Raw genomic sequence first — 7,327 nt, forward strand, 5'->3', positions numbered from 1 at the left:
AGAGAAGAGAAGAGAAGAGAAGAGAAGAGAAGAGAAGAGAAGAGAAGAGAAGAGTTGTTTCTCTACAAAAAGAAAGAATAAAATTGTTTCTTTACAACTCCCTGACAGGAGGGTGCAGTGAGGGGTGGCTGGGCTCTTCTGATGTGTCCCAAGCAAAAGGATGAGAGGAAATGGCCTTAAACTCCTCCAGCAAATTGGATATTGAGAAAAATATCAGAAAAAGAGTGGTCAGGCATTGGGATAATTTTCCCAGGGAGGTGGTGGAGTCACTGTCTCTGGAAATGTTCAGGAGGGGTCTGGATGTGGCTGCTGGGGACAGGGTTTGGGGTGATGCTGGTGCTGCGGGGTGATGCTGGGACTGGATGATTTAAAGGTCTCTTGCAATGTTGATAATTCTGTGAAAACACTGGATATCTTTTGCAAAACCAAGACAAATCTTCATTAGGCAGTGAGAGACTGCACAGAAGTGTTATATACATACATTAGGATAATATTTATTCACTTCAGCTGGAGAAAGCAGCCTTGCTGTGGAACGAGCTGAAGTTTTCCCAGCTGGTGTTGTGCAGGCGTCACTTCCACTATTCTTTGCAAGCCCAGCAGAGCACCAGTGGAGCAGGATGCTCAGCACCAGTGGAGCAGGATGCTCAGCAGCAGTGGGAAAATGTCAGGACACGTGGATCTGATGGGAACCAGCAGCAAACCACCACCTCTCGCTGCTTGTGGCAAGCTCAGCTCTGGGGATTTACCTTGGCTGAGAAGGAAGAGGATGGGGAGCCAAAAAGCAAAACTTAGGTAAGCAAAGCTGCCTCACTCACTGTTGAATTGGAATTTACAATTTCAAGGTTTAAATAAAGCAGTGGAATCCCCTTTCCCTGTGTGTACAAGAGCATGAATATGTCTAAAAAGTAAATCTTCCATTCCAGCCACTCTTTAAAAGTCAGACTTTTTAAAAATCCAGTCATTTACTTTTTAAAAATTTACTGAGGAATCTGACATACTTATGTTTCTTTTATTTATGAATTATCAGTGAGCAGAATATTTTTAGAGTAGTTTTATTGTTTGGACTTTACAGCCCACAAATGAATGGGAACTTATTTCACCTCCTGGGCTGTCTCTGAACTATTTGCTTTGGCTTTGGCTTCAATAATTCATTGTTCTCTTTTTTTTTCCTCTCTTTTTAAAAATGTATTTATTTGTTCTGTGTAGGTAGGTGATTGAATAAGCATAGTTTCACTTCTGTTGCTTCCTTGCAGAAGCTGACTGTGCCAGAGTCAAATCCACCATCCCTCACTAACGTTTCACGTCATCTTCCAAAGGAATGACAGTGTCTGTGGAAAGCCAAGGATTTGACAGGGCAACAGAGTGGTCTCCAGTAAAAGATGGTTCTCTAATTTTCTGACTAGAAATAGGAGCGAAAATAGCCATTAGGTGTAAAATATACCAGGGGAGGGGATGGGAAAACAGGGAAAAAAAACCCCAAACACACCTATACGCATCCATAGGACTGAACATTTGCTACTTCCATAGGATGCCAGGTTAAAAAAAACCAAAAATAGCTCCCAGATTTGCTGAGATGACTCAAAGCTCTGGGAAAATGAATGCAAGTCGTGTGTTTGAGCAAATGTTCCTGATGCCTTGTGAGTGTGTTTGCTCAGTGTCAGCCTGATGACAGCCTAAGCTCGTAAGGGAACAGGTAAGACCCTGTGATGAGTCTGACAAATCCATCATGGAGAGAAGTTTAAAAAAGCTCAGTGTGTGCTCCAGCTCTTGCTTATCCATTGTTATTCTACTGCTTGGCTGTGTCCTGGTTGCCCTCCTGTTGCTGGGATTATGTGTATAAAGGAGTTTTCCCCTGCCTTGCCTGCTCAGCCTCCAGCAGAAACTCTCTGCAAACATGAGATTACCAGAACAGAGCCCTTTCAATGCCAAAGGTACTGCTTGAACATCCTGGTACCTCTGTGGCCTGAAAGGAGCATTTCCAGGATGTCACATATTCTCATCTGGGGCTGCTTTGTCCTGTGTCAGCACATGGCACACGGGGAAGGGAATTCCACCAGCAGCACAACTTGCAGGTGCTCTTTGCATCTCCTCCCAGCAATAAATTCCTCAGTGCTGGCTGTGCCCCTCACCAGATCCCAGGGCTGATAAATTCATTCCTTCTTATCATCCCCTGAAAACATTTATCCACACAAACCATGACATGATGACTGACACTAATTATGCTGAGAGGAGGAAAGTGTTTAATGAAATATGAACTCTTGCCATCAGTTATTCCCTGTGGACAAAACCCATCCCTGCTCCACCGATCTGCTCTGCTCTGCCCAAGATCTGCATCCTTAGGACCAGCAGCACAATGGAGCAGTTCCTGGCACTCCCAAAGCTGCAGCTGAAATTCAAGTGTCTGACAGGTTCTGAGGGAACCAAAACCAGCTCATGGAGGTTTGTTGGCGCTGAGATCCCACACTGTGGAAATGCTCTGCTGATTTCATGCAGAAAAAGTGTCCAATGGGTGCAGAAATGTCCCTTGGCCACCCTCCCTGGATATCTACTCTCTTTTGGGAACACACCAACCTCAGACTAAAATGTTGGGTTTCTATACATTAAAAAGGACTTAACAGAGGTCAGATGGCTCCAGGACTCATTACTGGCTTTTGCAGTACAAATTGTTCACTCCTATAGACCAATTACAATGCTTTTTCCTTTCTCCTGCCCGTATAAAACATCTAATTATCCAGTGTTGGTTAGGATCATAATTTATTTATCTTTCCTTTGCTGCAAAGATGTATACTTGAACCATGAGCAGAGTATGATTTCACTTAACAACTGTGGTTAAGCAACAATCTTCAAGTTAGGTAATTATTATTCATTCTTTACGGGATGAAATGGGTAAAATGGTCTGAGAAATGTACCCTTTGCTGTGCTCCAAAATAAGAAATACCTCAAAATAAATATCAAAGTCCAAAATCTGGGATGAATTAGGTGATTCATGCTAAATGACTGATCTTGCCAGTTATCGAAAAAAACCCCTCCAGATGGTTATTTCCAGAAAAAAAATATCCTAAATGCTACCCCGATGGCAGACAGAGTTCAGGAAGAACACTGTACACCACAACAGCCTCTGAAAGGTGCTTGCTGTAAGTCAGGAGAGTTTTCCATTGGAAAGCTGCAGGCAGACAGCTGCTTTCCTGTGAGGAACACAGGTTTTAGGGAATGTTGGCTCCCCAAAGTGCGTCCAGCTGATATTTGTGTGACAGAACCACTCCAGTTTCAGTGCAGCACCATCAGGTGTCTGGGGAAGGTCAGAGTGGAGGTTGTGTAATTCCTGATGAGATTCCAAATTTCTTCCTCCCTCTCCCCTCTGCTCTCTTCCATGGATTCGGAGCTGTTTTGTACCCCAAGTGCTCTGAAATAGCAGTGAACAACAAGTGACAGCCCTACGAGCTCTGCATGAGCATGAAGCACCTCTAAAACTGCAGATTTGAGTGTATAATGGGACAGTTTATGGCTGAAAAAAAGAAAGGAAATGCTATCCAAAACACAGACAAGGAAGAGAGGGAGAAATAAATACCTTACCCAAGCGTGGAGCACTTCAGAACTGAGACCTGCATTCCACTTCAAATAAACTGCACCTAAGTATAAGGAAAGTTGTGTTTTCTTCCTAGAAAATTGCCCTAAACCCGTTTTTTTACTTATTCCTGTGTGAATATGACAGCTGATCTTTTTTCCTTCAACCAGAGTGCTTGAAAGCCAGAACAGACACTCCAAACGAATGTTTTGAAACCCAGAAATGGCTGAGCCTTCTGATATATTGGAAAAAAGTTTACTCAGCTGTGAAATGTCCATTAATGAAACACTGATTGCTTTACCCAGACAATTTTATTTATACAAACCTCGCAAACCCAGGCAAATCTTTCACTGTGAGAGGAAATAACCAAGCTGAGTTGATTCTCTGATAGGCTTCTTCCATTCCCCGCTTCTACAGCAAAATGAGAGCTTGTATTCACATGGAGCTATTCCAGCACAATCATTTAACAACTCTGAGTAACTCAGTCCACAGTGACAGTGCCTAGGGATGCTGGGGGACTGGATTGTGGCTGTCTTTCCCTGCCTCAGCTTCACTGAGCAATTCCAGCAGAAATAAAAAAGAAATAATCACACTGCCACATGACTCGCTCCATTTTACCACTCTCACACTCTAAATTTACAGCTCCTCTTATTCCAGATGCGTTTATTTGCATGCGCAGACAAGCCCCAGACTGCGAGGAATGGCTCCAGCTTCCCTCATGGAAGTCTTCCTTCCCAGGAATTCTTTCTGGGTGTTAATGTCACTGCAATCCAGAGGCCAAATTCTTGGCTCCACGGTTCCCCTTTTCTGCAGCATCCTGGCGTTGCAAAGAGGCCGTAAAACTGATCCAAAAAGCCAGCTGAACCTTTTCTCTGGCACAGAGGGAAGGATCATCAAGACCAGGCTGTTTCCACTGGAAAAATGAGCTTCATTTTGTTCAAGACACGAATGAGCTGCAATGAAATTTTACAACCCCCATAATAAGCCCATTATCAAGATTGTGACAAAAAGAAAAAAAAACCTGAAAAAGCTTTAAACTTCCAGTAGTTCCATGCTAACCCAGAAGAATTTCAGCCAGCTCTAATTCTGTTTGGTGATGATCAGTTGGTGTGAGATAGAGGTTTGTTTAAACATTCTATTTTACAGCCCTAAATTTGGCTTTTTAGCTGGAATTTGAACTTAGACTTCACTGCTAATCCATGGTCAGTGATTGAACTGGTGTTTCACAAGTTTGTCTGTGGACTTTCATATTCGGAAAGTGTCTATTTTTAAACCTGCAGTGTGACACCACCATCCCATTTCCAAAGAGTCATCTCATACCTGAATGCAGCTGCTAAATAACAGCAACTCTGCCTGGTTTTGCTTTTTTGGCTCATTAGAACAGGAGGTTTTTAGTGCTTCATTAAGGCAGTCAAGGTGATTTACTGCCATTCCTCTTCATAGCTGGGAAGCTGTGGCACAGAAGAGCAAAACATCAAGGGTGTCCCAGCAGATCAAAGCTGGAGGTGTCCATACCAGGTGTCAAAGCTGAGTTTTTGTTCAGTGAGGTCACTGTTAGGTTAAATAAGGCATTTTTTATACATTTCATGCTGCTTGAGAGGAGGTTTGTGTGAGATTTTTTATCTCTTCCAGGGGCCTTACAGATCATCCAGTGCCACCCCTGCCATGGGCAGGGACACCTTCCACTGTCCCAGGCTGCTCCAAGCCCCAATGTCCAGCCTGGCCTTGGGCACTGCCAGGGATCCAGGGGCAGCCCCAGCTGCTCTGGGCACCCTGTGCCAGGACATCACCACCAGTTTGTTGGACTCCCTTTGCATTTTTTTAGTTAAGTGGTGACTGGAGCCCCTGCATTGCTCAGATGGATCCTCTCTAAGGCTGGACAGTGTTTGAAGATGGAGTATTTGAGGATCTGTCCAATTTGAGAAGAGCAAGATCAGCAACTTCCCGCTACCAACCAGCCATTTAAAATGTGTGATCTTGTCCTCCATCATCTTTCTCCTACTTAATTTGTGCCAGAGAGCTTTCTTGGGAATGTCGTGTTCACAGTTAGGCTTAGGGAACAGACAGCTGGTGCAGGGCAAGAATACGTTCGGCTATAACCATATCTTTTCTGATGAAGCTTTGTCCAAAATAGTTTCAATTTTCAGGCAGCTACTGAGCGATTTGAGGGGGTGATGGAACAACATTCTCAAAGGATTTAAACTACAAACAAACCGAGGGGCTGGCACTGAGTGGAAATGTTCTAAGTGTGAGGAGAGCAGCTCCAAATGTGGGTTTGGGTTACAGAAATAGAGTGTTTGCTGCTAGGGATACATTTCCAGTCCCACTCCTGGGTCACTACGTGTCGCCACACTGCATGTGTGCGCACATGGTGATCTGTACGACGACTAAGTCAGCTGTTGGCAAAACACAGCGTACCCCAGACAGGATCCAAAGTCCCTTAAAGTCAAGGGCTCTTTCCATCAACTTCAAGGGACTGTGGATCCATGCTGGAGTGATGGCGAGCCAAGCTCACTGCTGGAACAAATGATGGCAACTCCATGGAAGCCAACGCAGCTCCATTTGCTTGTGCCAACAGTGAATCTGGTCTATAAACTTTATTCTGCAGCGATCAGAGACTGCATAATTCATTCAGGGGCTCATGAGTAATTAAATTTTCATGGCCATCAGTGTATCAGCCATGTTATGGACTCAATTATGTTCTGACTGTGTGAAATAGTTCTCTCCCACAATCATTTATTTAAATGCTCCCTCTTTCTTGCTGTTGTTGTCGAAGCTGTTATGGTTTGCTCACTCTCCTTATCTAAAATGCCATTTAATCTTTGAAGCCTTCCTGTTGACACAGTGGCAAGGTAATAAAATTGAATGTATGGTTATGAGTCTGGTTTTAATTTATCCATGTTGGTGGAGGAGAAATGGAACCACGTGACTTGTAAAAGAGCAGGGTGGAAATAACTCTGGACATTACTGGTTCTAGTAAATGTAGCAGCAGTTCTGAGCTGGCTCAATGCTCATTTTCAGTTCAGGCATTTGAATTCAGAGGGGACCTTCAAAGCACTGCATTTTGCTTTCCCTTTACCAGAAGGTCTTGGTGATAGATGCAAGAAAGTCATGGAGACTGTAATGGCAACATTTATGATCATAAGACCACACAGGCAAAAATAATAAATGGGAGAGCATTATGGAGGAGGGCCTGGTATTTCTTTCCCCTTTCTGTTGTTTTATTTAAGTCCAAAGGCTGATTGCTTGTTTTATTGGAATTTTTCATATTAGCATCCCGACAAATGACCATCATCTGTGGATTGTGGCGAATGAAATGCTCCACAGACTTCCATCTCTTTTTGGCCAGCTGAACAAAAAGCTTTAATCCAGATAACAGATGTCAAGTAGAGTGTAGCTTTTTATGAACACATAAAATATATATGAAAATAATTTACTTTACATTTTGGCAAGAGCAGGCAGTGAATGCAATCAGGGTCCCAAGAGCACTTGTGAAGCTTATGGTAATGTGTGTCTGGGCCGGAGGAATTCTGTGGTAGTGCAGAAAAATGGAAGCAAAGGAACATTGCAACATTTCATTGTTGCTTTTTATAAACACCACCAGTGCCCAACAAGGAGGAAAAACCCTGTTAAAAACACTTACTGAACTTCCTTTCTTCTGTAAACAAGTTCTTTGAAATTTCTGTAAATAAAGAGATCTTCCCCAAAGTTCTAACGTAATTTTTAAAGCAGAGCACTTCTAATTTTGTGTTAAGGTTGAAT

Source organism: Corvus kubaryi, unplaced genomic scaffold (assembly GCF_017639235.1).
Source record: "Corvus kubaryi isolate FWS band 111438036 unplaced genomic scaffold, C.kubaryi_AGA036_p1.0 133, whole genome shotgun sequence".
NCBI classification, from domain to species: domain Eukaryota; kingdom Metazoa; phylum Chordata; class Aves; order Passeriformes; family Corvidae; genus Corvus; species Corvus kubaryi.